Raw genomic sequence first — 19,991 nt, 5'->3', positions numbered from 1 at the left:
CCTTGATGTACTCTTTTCTCAATTTTGAATCGATCGTTTGTTCCATGTAAGGTTCTAACTGTTGCTTCTTGACCAATATACAGGTTTCTCAGGAGACAGGTAAGATGGCCTGGTACTACCATCTCTTTAAGAATTTTCCACAGTTTGTTGTTGTTGTGCCCGGCATGCTGCAGTCCATGGGGTCGCTGAGAGTTGGACGTGATTGAGCGACTGAACAACAACACAGTCAAAAGCTTTCATGTAGTCAATGAAGCAAAACCAGATTTTTTTCTGGAATTCCCCTACTTTCTCTATGATCCAACAAATGCTGGTGATTTGATCTCTGATTCCTCTGCCTTTTTGGAACTCAATTTGTACATCTGAAGGTCTCAGTTCACACACTACTAAAGCCTAGCATGAAGAATTTTGAGCATTACCTTGCTAGCAATGTGAAGTGAGCACAATTGTACCATAGTTTGACCATTCTTTGGCATTGTCCTTCTTTGGGATTGAAATGAAAACTGACCATTTCCAGTCCTGTGGCCACTGCTGAGTTTTCCAAATTTGCTAACATGCTGAATGCAGCACTTTAACAACATTATCTTTTAGTATTTGAAATGGCTCAGCTGGAATTCCATCACCTCCACTAGCTTTGTTTGTAGTAATGCCTCTTCTGTTTTGTTTTGTTTTGGTGGTTTTTTTTTTTTTGTAGTAATGCTTCTTAAGACCCACTCGACTTCACACTCCAGGATGTCTGGCTCTAGGTGAGGGACCACTTCATCATGGTCATCTGGATCATTAAGACCTTTTTTGTATATTTCTTCTGTGTATTCTTGCCACCTCTTCTTAATATCATCTGCTTCTTTTATGTCCTTACTGCTTCTGTCCTTTATCATACCCATCTTTGCATGAAATGTTCCCTTGGTATCTCTAATTATCTTGAAGAGGTCTCTAGTCTTTCCCATTTTTACACTGTTCATTTAAGAAGGCCTTTTTATCTCTCCTGGTTATTCTCTGGACCTCTGCATTCAGTTGGGTGTATCTCTTCCTTTCCCCTTGCTTTTCTCTTCTCTTCTTTTGTAAGGCCTCCTCAAACAACCATTTTTGCCTTCTTTCATTTCTTTTTCTTGGGAATGACTTTGGTTACCGCCTCCTGTGCAATGTTATGACCCTCTGTTCATAGTTCTTTAGGCACTCTGTCTATCAGATCTAATCCCTTGAATCTATTCATCACCTCTGCTATATCATATCATAAGAGATTTGATTTAGGTCTTATCTGAATGGCCTAGTGGTTTTTCCTACTTTCTTCAGTTTTAAGCCTGAATTTTCAATAAGGAGCTCATGGCCTAAGCCACAGTCAACTCCAGGTCTTGTTTTTACTGATTGTATAGAGCTTCTCCACCTTCAGCTGCAAAGAATATAATCAATTTAATTTCAATATTGACCATCTGGTGATGTCCATGTGTAGAGCTGTCTCTTGTGTTGTTGGAAAAGGATATTTGCTCTAACCAGTGTGTTCTCTTGACAAATCTGTGTTAGCCTTTATCCTGCTTCATTTGTATTCCATGGCCGAACTTGCCTATTATTCCAGGTATCTCTAGACTTCCTAGGATGAAAAAGGTGTCTTTTTTTGGTGTTAGTTCTAGAAGGTATTGTAGATTTTCATAGAACTTCAGTCAACTTTAGCTTCTTTAACATTAGTGGTTGAGGCATAGATTTGGATTACTGTGATGTTGAATGGTTTGCCTTGGAAACAAACCAAGACCATTCTGTCATTTTTTTAGATTGCACCCAGGAACTGCATTTTGGACTCTTTTGTTGACCATGAGGGCTACTCCATTTCTTCTAAAGGATTCTTGCCCACACTAGATAAAATGGCCATTTAAATTAAATTCTCCTATTCCCTTCTATTTTAGTTCACTGATTCCTAAGATGTCAATGTTCTCTCTTGCCATCTCTTGCTTGACCAAGTCCAATTTACCTTGATTCATGGACCTAACATTCCAGGTTCATATGCTATATTGTTCTTTATAGCATCAGACTTTACTTTTACCACCACTTTCACATCTGAGCATCATTTCCACTTTGGCCCAGTCACTTTATTCTTTCTGGAGCTATTAGTAAAAACCTCTGCTCTTCTCCAGTAGTGTATTGGACACCTTCTGAGTGGGGGGGGGTGGGGGGGGGGATCATCTTCTGGTGTCATATCTTTTTGTCTTTTCATACTGTTCATTGGATTCTCACAGCAAGAATATTGGAGTGGTTTGCCATTCCCTCCTCCAGTGGACCATGTTTTGTCAGAACGCTCCACCATGACCTGTCTGTCTTGGGTGGCCCTGTATGGCATGGCTCATAGCTTCATTGAGTTACACAAGCCCCATCACCATGACAAGACTGCAATCTATGAAGTGGTAGGCTCCTTTGCATAGAACTAATGGCGCCTAGTGACATGCAAGTTCCACCTTTGGGCAGAGCTTCTAGCATGGTAAGGGGCAAAGGCAACTTTTAGACACTTTGGGTCTTCTGGGCAGCGACTGCATTCATGGTCAGGTGAAACTGGTTCAGGGCAGTTGACTCTCCCCATCTTGGGCCTTTCTGACTCCAGCTGGTTCTGTGGTTTTGCTGTGTCATCTGCCTTAGTTTCTGTTAAGTGAGCACAGATGTGGGCATAGATCAATGGATTGTGGTGGGGAAAGAGAAAGTAGGTTAGTTTCATATAGGTATGGGTCTCCTCCCAGTGATAGTTTCATGTTAACTTCTGAATTAGCTTTTCTGGGGCTTGATAAACTCTATTTCTTCATCTTCACCTTAATCAGACTTTCAGATAATGATTTTGAAAGGACTATAGGCATCTCCCAGGCATTTTAGAAATTTTAATTATTATCTATGGAGGAAAAAGTGAACTGCAGAATCTAAGCATCTTTTTTTTTGAGAATATCTGGCATGAGAAATCTCAAGAGGAGCAGTCAATTTAGAGGAAAAGAGTAGAATGTTTTATGGGACTTTAGCAAGCCAAGTGTGTCAAAGTTCAGATTGTTCTGGGAATAGAAAAGAATCATTCTTGAGGATTAGCAGCCATTATCTTTAGCAATCTGCAGTTTGCCTGCAGTGCTAGGGAAGAACAGATAAGGGCTAAAGTCCTGTGCCTGAAGGTTGGGCAGAAGAACTGTCGGGACAAACACCTTCCAGGTTCTCAATGGAAATTTTCTAGTCTTTCTTTTCTAGTCTTTCAGTCCCTTGTTTTGGTTGATGGGGATACTGAGTTTCATACTAGGTCTTACTACATCTTGGCTTGTTCAATTCACTAGATCTATGTTGCCCCTGAAGACTCTCTGAAACACAGACATTCAGGATTCCCATGACTTTTGCCTTTGTAACTCCAGTCACCAGATGAGTGAGTGCTTGCCTAGAGGAGAAAATAGTAAATGAATGTCAGCTGTCATGGACTGCCCATTTACATTCCCCCCACCCCCCCACCCCCCCGCCCAATTCAGATTTGAAACCATAATCTCCAGTGTGATGGAATTTAGAGATGGGGCCTTTGGGAGGTGATTAGGTCATGTGGATAGGGCAATCATGATGGAATTAGTGCCCTTAAAAGAAGAGACAGGAGAGAGCTTGTTCTTTCTGTTCAGCACCATGTGAAGATGTAGATAAAAGATGGCTGTGTGGAAATGGGAAAAGGGTCCTCATCAAGAGCCCAACCTGCTGGCCCCTGAGTCTATAGAGAAATAAGATTCTATATTAATGTGTTTTTGTAACACTCTCTTTGCTCATCCTTCTCATTTTCCCAAAGTAACAAACATCAAGGGAAGAAACTTTAAGAATTTCATTTTAGCAATAAGAGCTTTAAATTAACACACAAAGAAGAGATAGCCAAGCAAAAGAAGAGAAAGAGACAAAGAAGAGTGTGGCAGTCACTGACTTCAGGTACACCTGGATTCTGATTCCCAGGTATTGGGTAGAAGTTACCCACAGCTAGCCACCTGCTGCATAGTCTGAGGCTCTTGGGAAAATGGTTTCCTTCTTGATGCTTCTGTTTCTGATAAATTTCCTCCCAGTGATGCTCAAGACAGTCTTACAATGTTATGATTTTCAATAAGCCAAACTCTCTTGGGTGAAGGTCATGCAGAGGTTTACCTTTTAGAAAAGTGGCTGAACCCATTTTATAAATTGGGAAATTCTGCATTCACCCTCACCTTTTGCCATATCGGACTGTACAAGAGCAACCTCAAGGGTAAGGGTGAGATCCACAGATACTGAAGAGTTCAGTGAGTAGCTCACATGGGGATTGTCTATGAGTTCTTTTTGGAGTGACCCTAAAGGCCAGGAGAGCCTTTGGCTGCAGTAACCGGAGTTCCTTTGGTAGTTTCATAAATTACCAATTATTCAATTTTCCCTGAGGACTAATGGTGATAAGGCAGCAAAGCTTATGTGTGACAGAGACCTAGAGAGTTCCCTAACTATTTCAGTGAATTGGGTTCCTCTATCACTAGGCAAATTAGGTGGATTTTCTCCAAGTGGGAACATTAGAACTAAAAAAAATTTTACTACCATGAGAGCAGTTGCTTTATAAGAGAAGGCTTCTACCCAACCAGAAAACAGAGACAGAGTAGTAAGAACACATTTAGAATTCCATGAGAAAAAAGCTGAGTTAAATCCATCTGTAGAGGTTTAAAAGGACATAAAGGTTTTTGGCTCACTTCAATGTTCCTTCTTTAAAAGGTTTCCTAGGAATATGGTTTGGATGGATGGATCACATTCCAGAGATATCATCTGAAATCTTACAGAAGATTTCCTAAAGGCTTATAAAAGACTGTGATATCATAAGATATATATATTTGGTCATTGTTCCTGGTACAGATTGTAGCTTCACCCTACCTGACAAAATTTGGGTTAACAGTGAGGTAGCTATATTACCTAGTGATAGAAACAGCTCACTAATCTTATAACCCTTTACTATATGAATCAGGGTGCACTGAAGGGAGGTTCCTGCTAGACTGGTTTTGCTGCCTGCAGACTAAACCAGCAGTGTAGCCAAACCCTATGTCCTTCCAAAGGTGGAGAAATTTGGGTATAAGTAGAGAGGAGGGATGGAGAAGGCAATGGCACCCCACTCCAGTACTCTTGCCTGGAAAATCCCATGGATGGAGGAGCCTGTTAGGCTGCAGTCCATGGGGTCGTGAAGAGTCGGACATGGCTGAGCGACTTCACTTTCACTTTTCACTTTTATGCATTGGAGAAGGAAATGGCAACCCACTCCAGTGTTCTTGCCTGGAGAATCCCAGGAATGGGGTTGCATAGAGTCGGACACGACTGAAGTGACTTAGCAGCAGCAGAGAGGAGGAATAGCAGTATAGGAATGAACAAATGAGTTATTAAATAAGGGAATCCCAATATTACATTAATACCTCAAAAGAGATTCAGAGCAAGAGATGAATTTATCAAATGCCTGAAAGGATGAAGCCAGATACTGCTTGCAGTGCTCCTGCTTTTAGAACCTGACAAGATGAAATGGAAGTTTGCAAACCTGAGTGACTTTCCCTGGAGAAATTTTTCCCTGGAGACGTTTTTGTTCAGTAAGGATTCCAGTCCAGAATAATTATTAATGACTGAGTCGGTTCTAGTCACGTGCCATATCTCTTAACTGTTAGGATCCTCAGACCTGTGGCATATATAAAAATATGTGTTTGGTCTTTGTCCCCAGTTCCTGGCACAAAGTTTCTAAAACCCTTGGAATTTCCTGTTATAGGAGCATCTTTTATTACTCATAACAAGCCCTTTTCAACCAACCCTGAGTTTAAGTGGATGAACTGATTCTTGGTAAACCTTTAGACAGCTTCAGGATGGGGGCAGGTCATCAGAGGAACAAGCCTTATGACTGGAGAGCTGGAACATTCAACCCCACTCCCAGAACTCAGGGGAGCAGAAACAGACTGGAGATGGAGCTAATTACCAATGGCCAATAATTTAATTGATCGTGTCTACCTAATGGAACCTCCATAAAAGCCCCTAAATGATGGGGTTTCGGAGAACTTCTGGGTTGGGAAACACATCAGGATTGTGGAAGGGTGGTACTCCTGGAGAGGGCATGAAAACTCTGACCTACCTCCCTCCTCAGTACCTTCTACTACATATTTTTCCATTTGACTGTTCCTCAGTTGTAACTAGTGCTGTGCTGTGCTGTGTTCAGTCATGTATGACCCTTTGCGACCCCATGGACTAAAATCCATCAGGCTCCTCTGTCCATGAGATTTTTCAGGCAAGAATACTGGAGTGGGGTGTCATTTCCTCCTCCAGGGAAACTTTCCAACCCAGGGATAGATTGCACATCTCCTGCATTGGCAGGCAAATTCTTTACCACTGAGCCACCTGGAAATCCCAGTAAGGTAAATCACTTTCTTGAGTTCTGTGGGTTGTAGTGATTTACTGAAACTGAAAAGGGGGTTGTGGGAAGCTCTGACTTCATAGTCAAGTTGGACAGAAGTGCTGGTAACCTGAGGACTGGGTCCCAGTGACTGGTGTCTGCAGTGAGGGCAGTCTTGTGGGACTGAGCCCTTGGACCTGTGAAATCTGATGCTAACTACAAATGGATGGTGTCAGAATATCCCAAGATTCATCTGTTGCTGATTTTTATTTCATTCCATTGGAATTAGAGAGCACACTTTGTATGATTTCAATACTTTTTATATCATTGAGACTCACTGATATCATTTTTCACCCAGCATACTGTCCATCCTGCAGAACTTTCCATGTGCACTTGAGAAGGATGTATATTCTACTGTTATTGTCTGTAGTGTCTATTGCTGTTCAGTAGCTAAGTCTATCCAATTCTTTGTGACCCCATGAACTGCAGCACACTGGGCCTCCCTGTCCTTCACTGTCTCCCGGAGTTTGCTCAAGCTTATGTCCATTGAGTTTGTGATGCCATCCCACCGTCTCATCCTCTGCCAGCCTCTTCTCTTTTTGCCCTCAGTTTTTCCCAGCATCAGGGTGTTTCCAAAGAGTCATTTCTTTGCATCAGGTGGCCAAAATATTGGCGCTTCAGCTTCAGCATCAGTCCATCCAATGAATATTCAGGGTTTGATTTCCTTTAGGATTGACTCGTTTGATCTCCTTGCTGTCCAAGGGACTTTCAAGAGTCTTCTCCACCACCACAGTTCAAAAGCATCAGTTCCTTGGTGCTCAGGCTTCTTTATGCTCCAACTCTCACATCTATATATGACTACTGGAAAAAGCATAGCTTTAACTATATGCACCTTTATTGGCAAAGTGACATCTCTGCTTTTGAATACATTGTCTAGATTTGTCATAGCTTTTCTTTCAAAGAAAAGTCTTTTTCTTTTTTTAATTGGAGGCTAATTACTTTATAATATTGTGGTGGTTTTCACCATACATCAACATGAATCAGCCATTGGTGTACATGTGTCCCCTCATCGTGAACCCCCTTCCATCCTTCCTCCCCACCCCATCCTTCTGGTTGTCCCAGAGCACCTGCTTTGAGTGCCCTGCTTCATGTATCAGACTTGCACTGGTCATCTGTTTTACATAGGGCAATATACATGTTTCAGTGCTATTCTCTCAAATCATCCCACCCTTGCCTTCTCTCACAGAGTTCAAAAGTCTGTTCTTTATGTCAGAGTCTCTTTTACTGTCGTGCATATAGGGTCATTGTACTGTCTTTCTAAATTCCATATATATGCATTAACATACCATATTGGTGTTTCTCTTTCTAACTTACTTCACTCTGTGTAATAGGCTCCAGTTTCATCCACCTCATTAAAACTTACTCAAAAGTGTTCTTTTTTATAGCTGAGTAATATTCCATTGGGTATATGTACTACAGATTTCTTATCCATTCATCTGCCAATGGATGTCTAGGTTGCTTCCATGTCCTAGCTGTTGTAAACAGTGCTTCAGTGAACATTGGCATACATGTGTCTCTTTCAATTCTGGCTTCCTCAGTGTTTATGCCCAGCAGTGGGGTTGCTGGGTCATATGGCAATTCTATTTCCAGTTTTTTAAGGAATCCTCGCCCTGTTCTCTATAGTGGCTGTACTAGTTTGCATTCCCACCAACAGCGTAAGAGGGTTCCCTTTTCTTCACACCCTTTCCAGCATTTATTGTTTGTAGACATTTTGATGTCAGCCATTCTGACCTGCATGAGATAGTACCTCATTGTGGTTTTGATTTGCATTTCTCTAATAATGAGTGATGTTGAGCATCTTTTCATGTGTTTGTTAGCCATCTGTTTGTTTTCTTTGGAGAAATGTCTGTTTAGTTCTTTGGCCCATTTTTTGATTTGGTCATTTATTTTTCTGGTATGGAGCTGCATGAGCTCCTTGTATATTTTGGAGATTAATTTTTTGTCAGTTGTTTCATTTGTTATTATTTTCTCCCGTTCTGTAGGCTGGCATTCTTTTCACCTTACTTATAGTTTCCTTCATTGTGCAAAAGCTTTTAAGTTTAATTAGGTCCCATTTGTTTATTTTTGTTTTTATTTCCATTACTGTGGGAGGTGGATCATAGAGGATCTTGCCGTGATTTATGTCAGAGAGTGTTCTGCCTATGTTTTCCTCTAAGAGTTTTATAGTTTCTGCTCTTACATTTAGATATTTAACCCATTCTGAGTTTACTTTTCTGTATGGTGTTAGAAAGTGTTCTAGTTTCATTCTTTCACAGGTGGTTGACCAGTTTTCCCAGCACTACTTGTTAAAGAAATTGTCTTTTCTCCATTGTATATCCTTGCCTCCTTTGTCAAAGATAAGGTGTCCATAGGTTCATGGATTTATCTCTGGGCTTTCTATTCTGTTCCATTGATCTATATTTCTGTCTTTGTGCCAGGGCCATACTGTCTTGATGACTGTAGCTTTGTAGTAGAGCCTGAAGTCAGGCAGGTTGATTCCTCCAGTTCCATTCTCCTTTCTCAAAATTGCTTTGGCTATTCGAGGTTTTTTGTATTTCCAAACAAATTGTGAAATTATTTGTTCTAGTTCTGTGAAAACTACTGTTGGTAGCTTGATAGGGATTGCATTGAATCTATAGATTGCTATAGATTGCTACTCATTTTCACTATATTGATTCTTCCAATCCATGAACATGGTTTATTTCTTCATCTAATTGTGTCATCTTTGATTTCTTTCATCAGTGATTTATTGTTTCCTATATAGAGGTCTTTTGTTTCCTTGGGTAAATTTATTCCTAGACACTTTATTCTTTTCATTGCAAAGGTGAATGTGATTGTTTCCTTAATTTCTCTTTCTGTGTTCTCATTGTTAGTGAATAGGAATGCAAGAGATTTCTGTGTATTAATTTTATATCTGGCAACTCTACTATATTTTTTGATTAGCTCTAGTAATTTTCTGGTGGTATTTTTAGGGTTTTCTATGTAGAGGATCATGTCATCTGCAAACAGTGAGGGTTTTACTTCTTTTCCAGTCTGGATCCTTTTATACCTTTTTCTTCTCTGATTGCTTTGGCTAGGAATTTGAAAACTATGTTGAATAGTAGTGGTGAGAGTGGGCACCCTTGTCTTGTTCCTGATTTTAGAGGAAATGCTTTCAATTTTTCACCATTGAGGATTATGTTTGCTGTGGGTTTGTCATACATGGCTTGAATTATGTTGAGGTATGTTCCTTCTATGCCTGCTTTCTGGAGAGTTTTGATTGTAACTTGGTGTTGACTTTTCTCAAAGGCTTTCTTTGCATCTATTAAGATAATCATATGGTTTTTATCTTTCAGTTTGTTAATATTGTGCATCACATTGATTGATTTGTGAATACTGAAGAATCCTTGCATCCCTGGGATAAAGCACACTTGGTCATGATGCATGATTTTTTAAATATGTTGTTGGAGTCTGTTTGCTAGAATTTTGTTGAGGATTTTTGTATTTATGTTCATCAGTGATGTTTGCCTATAGTTTTCTTTTTTTCTTTGTGGCATCTTTTTCTGGTTTTGGTATTAGGGTGCTGGTGGCCTCACAGAATGAGTTGGGAGTCTACCTTCCTCTGCAATTTTCTGAAAGAGTTTGAGTAGGATAGGTGTTAGCTCTTCTCTAAATTTTTGGTAGAATTCACCTCTGAAGCCATCTGGTCCTGGGCATTTGTTTATTGAAAGATTTTTTATTACAGTTTCGATTTCTGTGCTTGTGATGTCTCTGTTAAGATTTTCTATTTCTTCCTGGTTCAGTTTTGAAAGGCTATACTTTTCTAAGAATTTGTCCATTTCTTCCAAGTTGCCCACTTTATTGGAATATAATTGCTCATAGTAGTCTCTTGTGATCTTCTTTATTTCTGTGTTGTCTGTTGTGATTTCTCCTTTTTCATTTCTAATTTTATTGATTTTTCTCCCTTTTTTTCTTGATGAGTCTGGCTAACAGTTGGCCTATTTTATTTATCTTCTCAAAGAACCAGCTTTTAGTTTTGTTGATTTTTGCTATAGTCTCCTTTTTTTTTTTTTTAATTTATTTCTGCTAGATTTTTATGATTTACTTCCTTCTACTAACTTTGGGGTTCTTCTTTTCTTCTTTTGCTAGTTGTTTTAGGTGTAAAGTTAGGTTGTTTATTTGTTATTTCTCTTGACTCTTGAGGTAGGCTTGTATTGCTATGAACTTCCCTGTTAGCACTGCTTTTACTGAATCCCATAGGTTTTGGGTTTTCATGTTTTCATTTTCATTTTCATTTGCTTCTATGCATATTTTGGTTTCCTTTTTTATTTATCCTGTGATCTGTTGGTTATTCAGAAGCATATGGCTTAGCCTCCATTTGTTTGAATTTTTAATAGTTTCTTTTCCTGTAGTTGACATCTAATTTTACTGCATTGTGATCAGAAAAGATGTTTGAAATGATTCAGTTTTTTTAAATTTGCCAAGGCTAGATTTATGGCCCAGGATGTAATCTATCCTGGAGAATATTCCACGTGCACTTGAGAAAAAGGTGAAATCCATTGTTTTAGGGTGAAATACCTATAGATATCAATTAGGTCTAACTGGTCCATTGCATCATTTAAAGCTTGTGTTTCCTTGCTAAATTTCTGTTTCATTGATCTATCCATAGGTGTGAGTGGGGTATTAAAGTCCCCCACTACTACTGAGTTATTGTTAACTTCCGTTTTCATACTTGCTAGCATTTGCCTTATGTATTGAAGTGCTCCTGTGTTGGGTGCATGTATATTTACAATTGTTATATCTTCTCAGATTGGTCATTTGATCATTATGTAGTGTCCTTCTTTATCTCTTAGCATGGTCTTTATTTCAAAGTCTATTTTATCTGATATGAGTATTGATACTCCTGCTCTCTTTTGGTCTCCATTTGCATGAAATACCTTTTTCCAGCCCTTCACTTTCAGTCTGTATGTATTCCTAGGTTTGAGGAGGGTTTCTTGTAGATAGCATAAATAGGGGTCTTGTTTTTGTATCTATGTGGCCAGTCTTTGTCTTGGTTGAAGCACTTAGTCCATTTACATTTAAGGTAATTATTGATAAGTATGATCTCATTACCATTTATTTTATTGTTTTGGGTTCATTTTTATAAACCTTGTCTGTGTTTCCTGTCTAGAGAAGATCCTTTAGCATTTGTTGAAGAGCTGGTTTGGTGGTGCTGAATTCTTTCAGCTTCTGCTTGTCTGTAGAGCTTTTGATTTCTCCTTCATATCTAAACGAGATCCTTGCTGGTTAGAGTAATCTTGGTTATAGGTTTTTCACTTTCATTGCTTTAAATATGTCCTGCCATTCCCTTCTGGCCTGAAGAGTTGCTATTGAAAGATCAGCTATTATCCTTATGGGGATCTCCTTGTGTGCTATTTGTTGCTTTTCCCTTCCTGCTTTTAATATTTGCTCTTTGTGTTTGATCTTTGTTAGTTTGATTAATATGTGTCTTGGGGTGTTTTGCCTTGGGTTTACCCTGTTTGGGACTGTCTGGGTTTCTCGGACTTGGGTGGCTATTTTCTTCCCCATTTTAGGGATGTTTTTGACTATTATCTCCTTAAGTATTTTCTCATACCCTTTCTTTTTGTCTTCTTCTTCTGGAACACATATGATTCGAATGTTGGGGCATGTAACATTGTCCCAGAGGTCTCTGAGGTTGTTCTCATTTCTTTTAATTCTTTTTCTTTTTTCCTGTCTGCTTCATTTATTTCCACCATTCTATCTTCCACATCATTTATCCTTTCTTCTGCCTCAGTTATTCTACTGTTGGTTCCTTCCAGAGTGCTTTTGATCTCAGCTATTGCATTGTTCAATATTGATTGACTCTTCTTTATTTCTTCTAGGTCCTTGTTAAACATTTCTTGAATCATCTTAATCCTTGTCTATAGTCTGCAACTCCATTTTGTTTTCAATATTTTGGATCATCTATACTATCATTATTCTGAATTCTTTTTCAGGTAGACTCCCTAACTCCTTTTTTGTTTGGTTTGGTGGATTTATATCATGTTCCTTTACCAGCTGAATATTTCTCTGCCTTTTCATTTTGTTTACACTTCTGTGTTTGGGGTGCCCTTTCTGTAGGCTGTAAGTTCATGGTTCCTCTTAATTGTGGAGTCCCTGTGGGTGGAGTTGGACTAGTGGCTTGTCAAGATTTCCTGGCTGGGGGAGCTTGCATCTGTGTTCTGCCAAGTTTAGCTGGATCTGTTTCTCTCTGGAGTGCAATGAAGTGTCCAGTAGTGAGTTTTGGAGTGTCTATTGGTTTGGCATGACTTTGGGCAGCCCATCTTTTAATGTTCAGGATTGTGTTCCTGTTTTGCTGGAGAATTAGCATGGCACGTCTTTCACTGAAACTTGTTGGCTCTTGGGTGGAGCTTGATTTCAGTGTAGGTATGGAGACTTTTGGGTGAGATCACAATAAACTGTGGAAAATTCTGTAAGAGATGCGAATACCAGACCACCTGACCTGCCTCTTAAGAAACCTGTATGCAGGTCAGGAAGCAACAGTTAGAATTTGGACGTGGAATGCTCGCTTCGGCAGCACATATACTAAAATTGGAATGATACAGAGAAGATTAGCATGGCCCCTGCACAAGGATGACATGCAAATTCGTGAAGCATTCCATATTTTTGCTACCAACGGTATATTTCACAGAACTAGAACAAATAATTTCACAATTTGTATGGAAATATAAAAAACCTTGAATAGCCAAAGTAATATTGAGAAAGAAGAATGGTACTAGAGGAATCAACCTGCCTGACTTCAGGCTCTACTACAAAGCCACAGTCATCAAGACAGTATGGTACTGGCACAAAGACAGAAATAAAGATCAATGGAACAGAATAGAAAGCCCAGAGATAAGTCCACGAACCTATGGACACCTTATCTTTGACAAAGGAGGCAAGGATATACAATGGAAAAAAGACAACCTCTTTAACAAGTGGTGCTGGGAAAACTGGTCAACCACTTGTAAAAGAATGAAACTAGAACACCTTCTAACACCATACACAAAAATAAACTCAAAATGGATTAAAGATCTAAATGTAAGACCAGAAACTATAAAACTCCTAGAGGAGAACATAGGCAAAACACTCTCCAACATAAATCACAGCAGGATCCTCTGTGACCCACCTCCCAGAATATTGGAAATAAAAGAAAAAATAAACAAATGGGACCTAATGAAACTTAAAAGCTTTTGCACAACAAAGGAAACTATAAGCAAGGTTAAAAGATAGCCCTCAGAATGGGAGAAAATAATAGCAAATGAAGAAACAGACAAAGGATTAATCGCAAAAACATACAAGCAACTCCTACAGCTCAATTCCAGAAAAATAAATGACCCAATCAAAAAATGGGCCAAAGAACTAAACAGACATTTCTCCAAAGAAGACATACAGATGGCTAACAAACACATGAAAAGATGCTCAACATCACTCATTATCAGAGAAATGCAAATCAAAACCACAACGAGGTACCATTACACACCAGTCAGGATGGCTGCTATCCAAAAGTCTACAAGCAATAAATGCTGGAGAGGGTGTGGAGAAAAGGGAACCCTCTTACACTGTTGGTGGGAATGCAAACTAGTACAGCCACTATGGAGAACAGTGTGGAGATTCCTTAAAAAACTGGAAAAAGAACTGCCATATTACCCAGCAATCCCACTCCTGGGCATACACACTGAGGAAACCAGATCTGAAAGAGACACATGTACTCCAATGTTCATCACAGCACTATTTATAATTGCCAGGACATGGAAGCAACCTAGATGCCTATCAGCAGATGAATGGTTAAGGAAGCTATGGTACATATACACAATGGAATATTACTCAGCCATTAAAAAGAATACATTTGAATCAGTTCTAATGAGATGGATGAAACTGGAGCCCATTATACAGAGTGAAGTAAGCCAGAAAGATAAACACCAATACAGTATACTAATGCATATATATGGAATTTTAAAAGATGGTAACGATAACCCTATATGCAAAACAGAAATAGAGAAACAGATGTACAGAACAGACTTTGGGACTCTGTGGGAGAAGGCGAGGGTGGGATGTTTTGAGAGAACAGCATTGAAACAAGTATACTATCAAGTGTGAAACAGATCACCAGCCCAGGTTGGATGCATGAGACAAGTGTTCAGGGCTGGTACACTGGGAAGACCCAGAGGGATCGGATGGGGAGGGAGGTGGGAGGGGGGATTGGGAGGTGAAACACATGTAAATCCATGACTGATTCATGTCAATGTATGGCAAAAACCACTACAATATTGTAAAGTAATTAGCCTCCAACTAATAAAAATAAATGGAAAAAAAAAAAAAAAAAAAGAGCTGGACTTGGAACAGACTGGTTCCAAATACATCAAGCCTGTATATTGTCAGCCTGCTTATTTAACTTATATACAGAGTACATAATGAGAAACGCTGGACTGGAGGAAGAACAAACGGGAATCAAGATTGCTGGGAGACATATCAGCAACCTCAGATATGCAGATGACACCACCCTTATGGCAGAAAGTGAAGAACTAAAGAGCCTCTTGATGAAAGTGAAAGAGGAGAGTGGAAAAGTTGGCTTAAAGCTTAACATCCAGAAAACTAAGATCATGGCATCTGGTCCCATCACTTCATGGCAAATAGATGGGGAAACAGTGGCTGATTTTATTTTTCTGGGCTCCAAAATCACTGCAGATGGTGATTGCAGCCATGAAATTAAAAGATGCTTACTCCTTGGGAGGAAAGTTATGACCAACCTAGACAGCATATTGAAAGGCAGACATTACTTTGTCAACAAAGATCCATCTGGTCAAGGCTATGGTTTTTCCAGTGGTCATGTATGGATGTGAGAGTTGGACTATAAAGAAAGCTGAGCACCAAAGAATTGATGCTTTTGACCTGTGGTGTTGGAGAAGACTCTTGAGAGTCCCTTGGACTGCAAGGAGATCCAACCAGTCCATCCTAAAGAAAATCAGCCCTGAATATTCATTGAAAGGACTGATGCTGAAGCTGAAACTCCAATACTTTGGCCACCTGATGTGAAGAGCTGACTCATTTGAAAGGACCCTGATGCTGGGGGAAATTGAGGGCAGAAGGAGAAGGGGACGACAGAAGATGAGATGGTTGGATGGCATCACCGACTCAATGGACATGGGTTTGGGTGAACTCTGGGAGTTGGTGATGGATAGGGAGACCTGGCGTGCTGCGGTTCATGGCGTCATGGAGAGTCAGACACGACTGAGTGACTGAACTGAACTGAACTTGTCTATTAAAGTTCCCTGGAGTCAGGAGTTCTCTGATTTTTAAAGTTTTGGAGTTAAGCCTCCTGCCTCTGGCTTTTGGTCCTTCTCTTACAGTAGCCTCCAGCACAGAAGATAAAATCCCTAGGTTAATGGTGAAACAATTCTCCACAGCCAGGAACACCCAGAGAGATTCACAGGTTTATATAGAGATGAGAAGAGCAAGGAGGGAGGGAGAGGTGACCAGGAGGAGAAAAGGGAGAGTCAAAAGGGAAGAGAGAAATCTAGCTGGTAATTAAATCCCTAAGTGCTCTCCACAGCCCAGAATACCTGGAGAGATTTGCTAAGTTATGCAGAGATAGGAAGGAGATAGAGGTGACCTGGTAGAGAAAAGGGAGAGTCAAAAGGGGAGAGAGCAATCAAGCCAGTAATTAAATCCTTAAGTGAAAATGGATACTGATTAGTTTCTTAAAGGTAAAAAATTTATAACAAATATAAAAAGCAAAGATTAAAAAGCTAGAATACAGGTTAGACTCTCAAAAACACATTATAAAAAATACAACAAACTCAATTACAAAAATTTTAAAATATATATAAAGAATTTGTTTAAAAAAAATAGGGGGGTTTTTGGAAAGGTAATAGCAGGCTATAAAAAAAATGAAAGTTAAAGGCATAATAAAGAACTAAAATTTTTTTAAATTAAAAAGTGGTAATAGTAAAAATGTATCTAGGAATTTCTCTGGAGCTGTTGTGGGCAATGTGGGGTCAGTTCAGTGTCAGACAGTCCCTTGTTCTGGCTTGTACTTGTTCTCAAGTTCTATAGGTGTCCCTCAAATGCACAGTCTCAGTATTAATTGCTGGATTTTAATCTGTTGCACCTGTCACTTCCAGAATGGTTCCCCTTTCTTTGTTTATTTTGGCTTCCTCTGTTTGCAAGTCTCTTCCGTATCTAATTTCCGCCCTGACACAAGGATGAAGGTGGCCACTTATTTAGGCTCACTTGTTCAGTTGTGTTGTGGGGAGAGAGAGACACTGCAAACAAATACTGCTGTCATGGGTGGGGAGCGCTCTCAGTGGATGGACCACACTGCGTTTGCCACAACCCAAGCCAGCGTGTGCTTCCCAGGTCTCCACTGCTCAGGCTCCAGGCTGCTCTGCAAGGGCACTGTCCCAGGTGGGCCCTGCATGTCGTGCACTTCCCAGGTCCAAGCCACTCAGGTTCTCGGGTGCTCAGCAGGTCACAGACCCAGATGGGCTGTGCATTACAAAATTACCCATCCCAGGTCCGGGCAGCTCAGTCAACTGGGTGCTTGGCGAGTGCACTCTCCCGGGTGGGCTGTGCATCTTATCACCTCCCTGGTCCAGGCTGCTTGGTTTCCCAGGTGTGCCACGAGAGCACCGTCCCAGGTGTGCCATGTGTCTCTTCTGGGGAGCTGTTCTCAGGCGGTGACACTCCTGGCAGATGTCAACCATCCAGGATCCCAGGAAGACGTGGTTAGCAACTGGGAACCTGCTCATAGTTGGATGGAAGATGAGGACTCTGGGGCCGAAAGTGCAGCAGCCCCTTGCCTTCCAGGTCAGGCTGTCACATGCCTGCCTCTACGCCTCTGGGGAAGGAGGGCCCTATGAGGCAGCCAGTTTGCTCTCCTTTGGTATTCGCTCAATCCTTTGTTCTGTGAGTGCACCTGGGATCACTGTGCAGGATTAGAGCCTTCATGGGAAAGGTCTCTTTTTTCCTTTCTTTCCTTTTTTTTTTTTTTTTTTTTTTTTTTTTTTTTTGTCCTCTGGCAATTCCACAGTTTGGGTTGCAATCTCACATACGATCCCTCAGATTGTCCTCAGGGCATTCAGACCCAGTCCTTATCCTAAGGACGGATGATGCAGCCTGCACGTCCCTGCCCAGCCCCCACTCGCTGGTGGCAGATGCGAACAGCTGTGCCACTTCTTTGTCTTCACTTGTAGTTGCAGTTAAGCGCATATTCTGTGGAGTTTTTGGAATTTTTTTGTTTGTTTGTTTGTTTTCCCTCCCAGTTATGTTGCCCTCTGAGATTCCAAAATTCCCCACAGACACACCTGTGAGAGAGTTTCCTACTGTGTGGAAACTTCTCCTCTTTCATGACTCCGTCCCCTAGATGGGTCTCTGTCCCTAAATCTTTTGTCTGTTTTTGTCTTTTATATTTTGTCCTACCTCCTTTTGAAGAGATTGGGCTGCCTTTCAGGGATGTCCTGATGTCCTCCACCTGTGTTTAGAAGTTGTTTTATGGAAAATGCTCAACATTGAAATGATCCTTGGATGAATTTGTGGGGGAGAAAGTGGTCTCCCTTTCCTATTTCTCTGCCATCTTTGGACCACCCCCCAAAGAGCAACCGTCTTAATTTCATGGCTGCAGTGACTGTCCTCCATGATTTTGGAGCCCAAGAAAATAAAATCTGTTACTGTTTCCATCTTTCCCCATCTATTCGCCATAAAGTGATGGGACAGGATCCCATGATCTTTGTTTTTTGAATGTTGAGTTTTAAGGCAGCTTTTTCATTCTGCTCTTTCACTTTTTATCAGGAGGCTCTTTAGATCTCTTCACTTTCTGCCGTCAAAGTAGTATCATCTGCATATCTGAAGTTGTTGATATTTCTCCCAGCAATCTTGATTCCAGCTTGTGATTCATCCAGCCTGGCATTTTGCATGATGTACTCTGCATATAAGTTAAATAAACAGACTGACAATAAACAGCTTTGAAGGACTCCTTTCCCAATTTGGAACCAGGCTGATTCTGGTTCAGACATGATTCCATGTCTGATTCTAACTGTTCCTTCTTGTCCTGCATACAGGTTTCTCGGGAGACAGGTAAGGTGGTCTGGTATTCCTATCTCTTTAAGAATTTTCCATATTTTGTTGTCATGCACACAGTCAAAGGCTTTAGCTTAGTCAATGAAGCAGAAGTGGATGTTTTTCTCAAATTCCTTTGTTTTTTCTATGATCCAACAGATGTTGACAATTTGAGCTCTGGTTCCTCTGTCTTTTGTAAATCCACCTTGTACGTTTGAAAGTTCTTGGTTCACATATTCCTGAAGTCTAGCTTGAAGGATTTCAAGCATAATCTTGCTAGCATGTGAAATGAGTGCAATTGTACAGTAATTTGAACATCCTTTGGCATTGCCTTTCTTTGGAAATGGAATGAAAACTGACCTTTTCCAGTCCTGTGGCCACTGCTGAGTTTTCCAAATTTGCTGACTCATTGAGTGCAACACTTTAACAACATCATCTTTTAGGATTTGAAATAGCTCAGTTGGAATTCCATCAACTCCACTAGCTTTGTTCATAGTAATGCTTCCTAAGGCCCACTTGACTTCACACTCCAGATGTCTGGCTCTAGGTGAGAGACCACTCCATTGTGGTTATCTGGGTCATTAAGACCTTTTTGGCATAGTTCTTCTGTGTATTCTTGCCACCTCGTCTTAATCTCTTCTGCTTCTGTTAGATTCATACCATTTCTGTTCTTTATTTTGCCCATCTTCAGATGAAATATTCCCTTGGCATCTCTAATTTTCTTAAAGAGATCTCTAGTCTGTCCCACTCTATTGTTTTCCTCTGTTTATTTGTATTGTTCACTTACAGCTTTCTTAGCTCTCCTTGCTATTCTCTGGAACTCTCCATTCAATTAGGTATATCTTTCCATTTCTCCTTTACCTTTCATTTATCTTCTTTTCTCAGCTATTTGTAAGGCCTCCTCAAACAACCACTTTGCCTTCTTGTATTCTTTTTCTTGGGGATGGTTTTGGTAACCACCTCCTGCACCATGTTACAGATTTCCATCTACCAGATCTAATCCCTTGAACCTATTCATCACCTCCACTGTATAATAAGGAATATGATGTAGGTCATACCTGAATGGCCTAGTGATTTTCCCTCCTTTCTTCAATTTGAGCCTGAATTTATAGATGCCTAGTTTGTCTTCTATTTCTTTATTGATCCTCTGTCTATTTGTTCTGGTTATTATTGAAAATGAGTTATCCCCACTTCTTACTAAATTTTCTACTTCTTTAAATTCTGTCAGTTTTTGCCTCATCTATTTTAGGGCTTAATTATTAGATGTGTATATGTTTTTAATATTAACATATTTTTGATGGATTGGCTATTTGTCATCATATACTGTCCTTCTTTGTTTTTTGTAACTATTTTTTGTCTTAATTGTCTAATACTGTTACAGCCACTCTTTGCTTACTCTTGTCATAGAATATCTTTTTCCATTCTTTTACTTTCTTTTATTTCATGTCTTTAAATGTAAAGCAAATCTCTTCTGGACAGCATATAGTTAAATCATGATCTTTAAAAAATTCATTATGCCAATTTCTGCCTT

General features: G+C 40.1%; 1 non-coding gene across 1 annotated transcript; it reads left to right on the top strand.

Annotated features, from left to right (window-relative positions):
- Positions 1-12,925: 12,925 nt before the first annotated feature.
- Positions 12,926-13,032, top strand: LOC133044131 (U6 spliceosomal RNA). The gene has a single exon (XR_009689874.1). It is a non-coding gene; the product is annotated as a U6 spliceosomal RNA (small nuclear RNA).
- The last annotated feature ends 6,959 nt before the right edge of the window (positions 13,033-19,991 follow it).

The sequence above is a fragment of the Dama dama genome, chromosome 22 (genome assembly GCF_033118175.1).
Source record: "Dama dama isolate Ldn47 chromosome 22, ASM3311817v1, whole genome shotgun sequence".
Lineage (NCBI taxonomy): Eukaryota > Metazoa > Chordata > Mammalia > Artiodactyla > Cervidae > Dama > Dama dama.
Note: the sequence above shows the minus strand (reverse complement) of the source record. Positions and strands in the feature narration are given on the sequence as shown.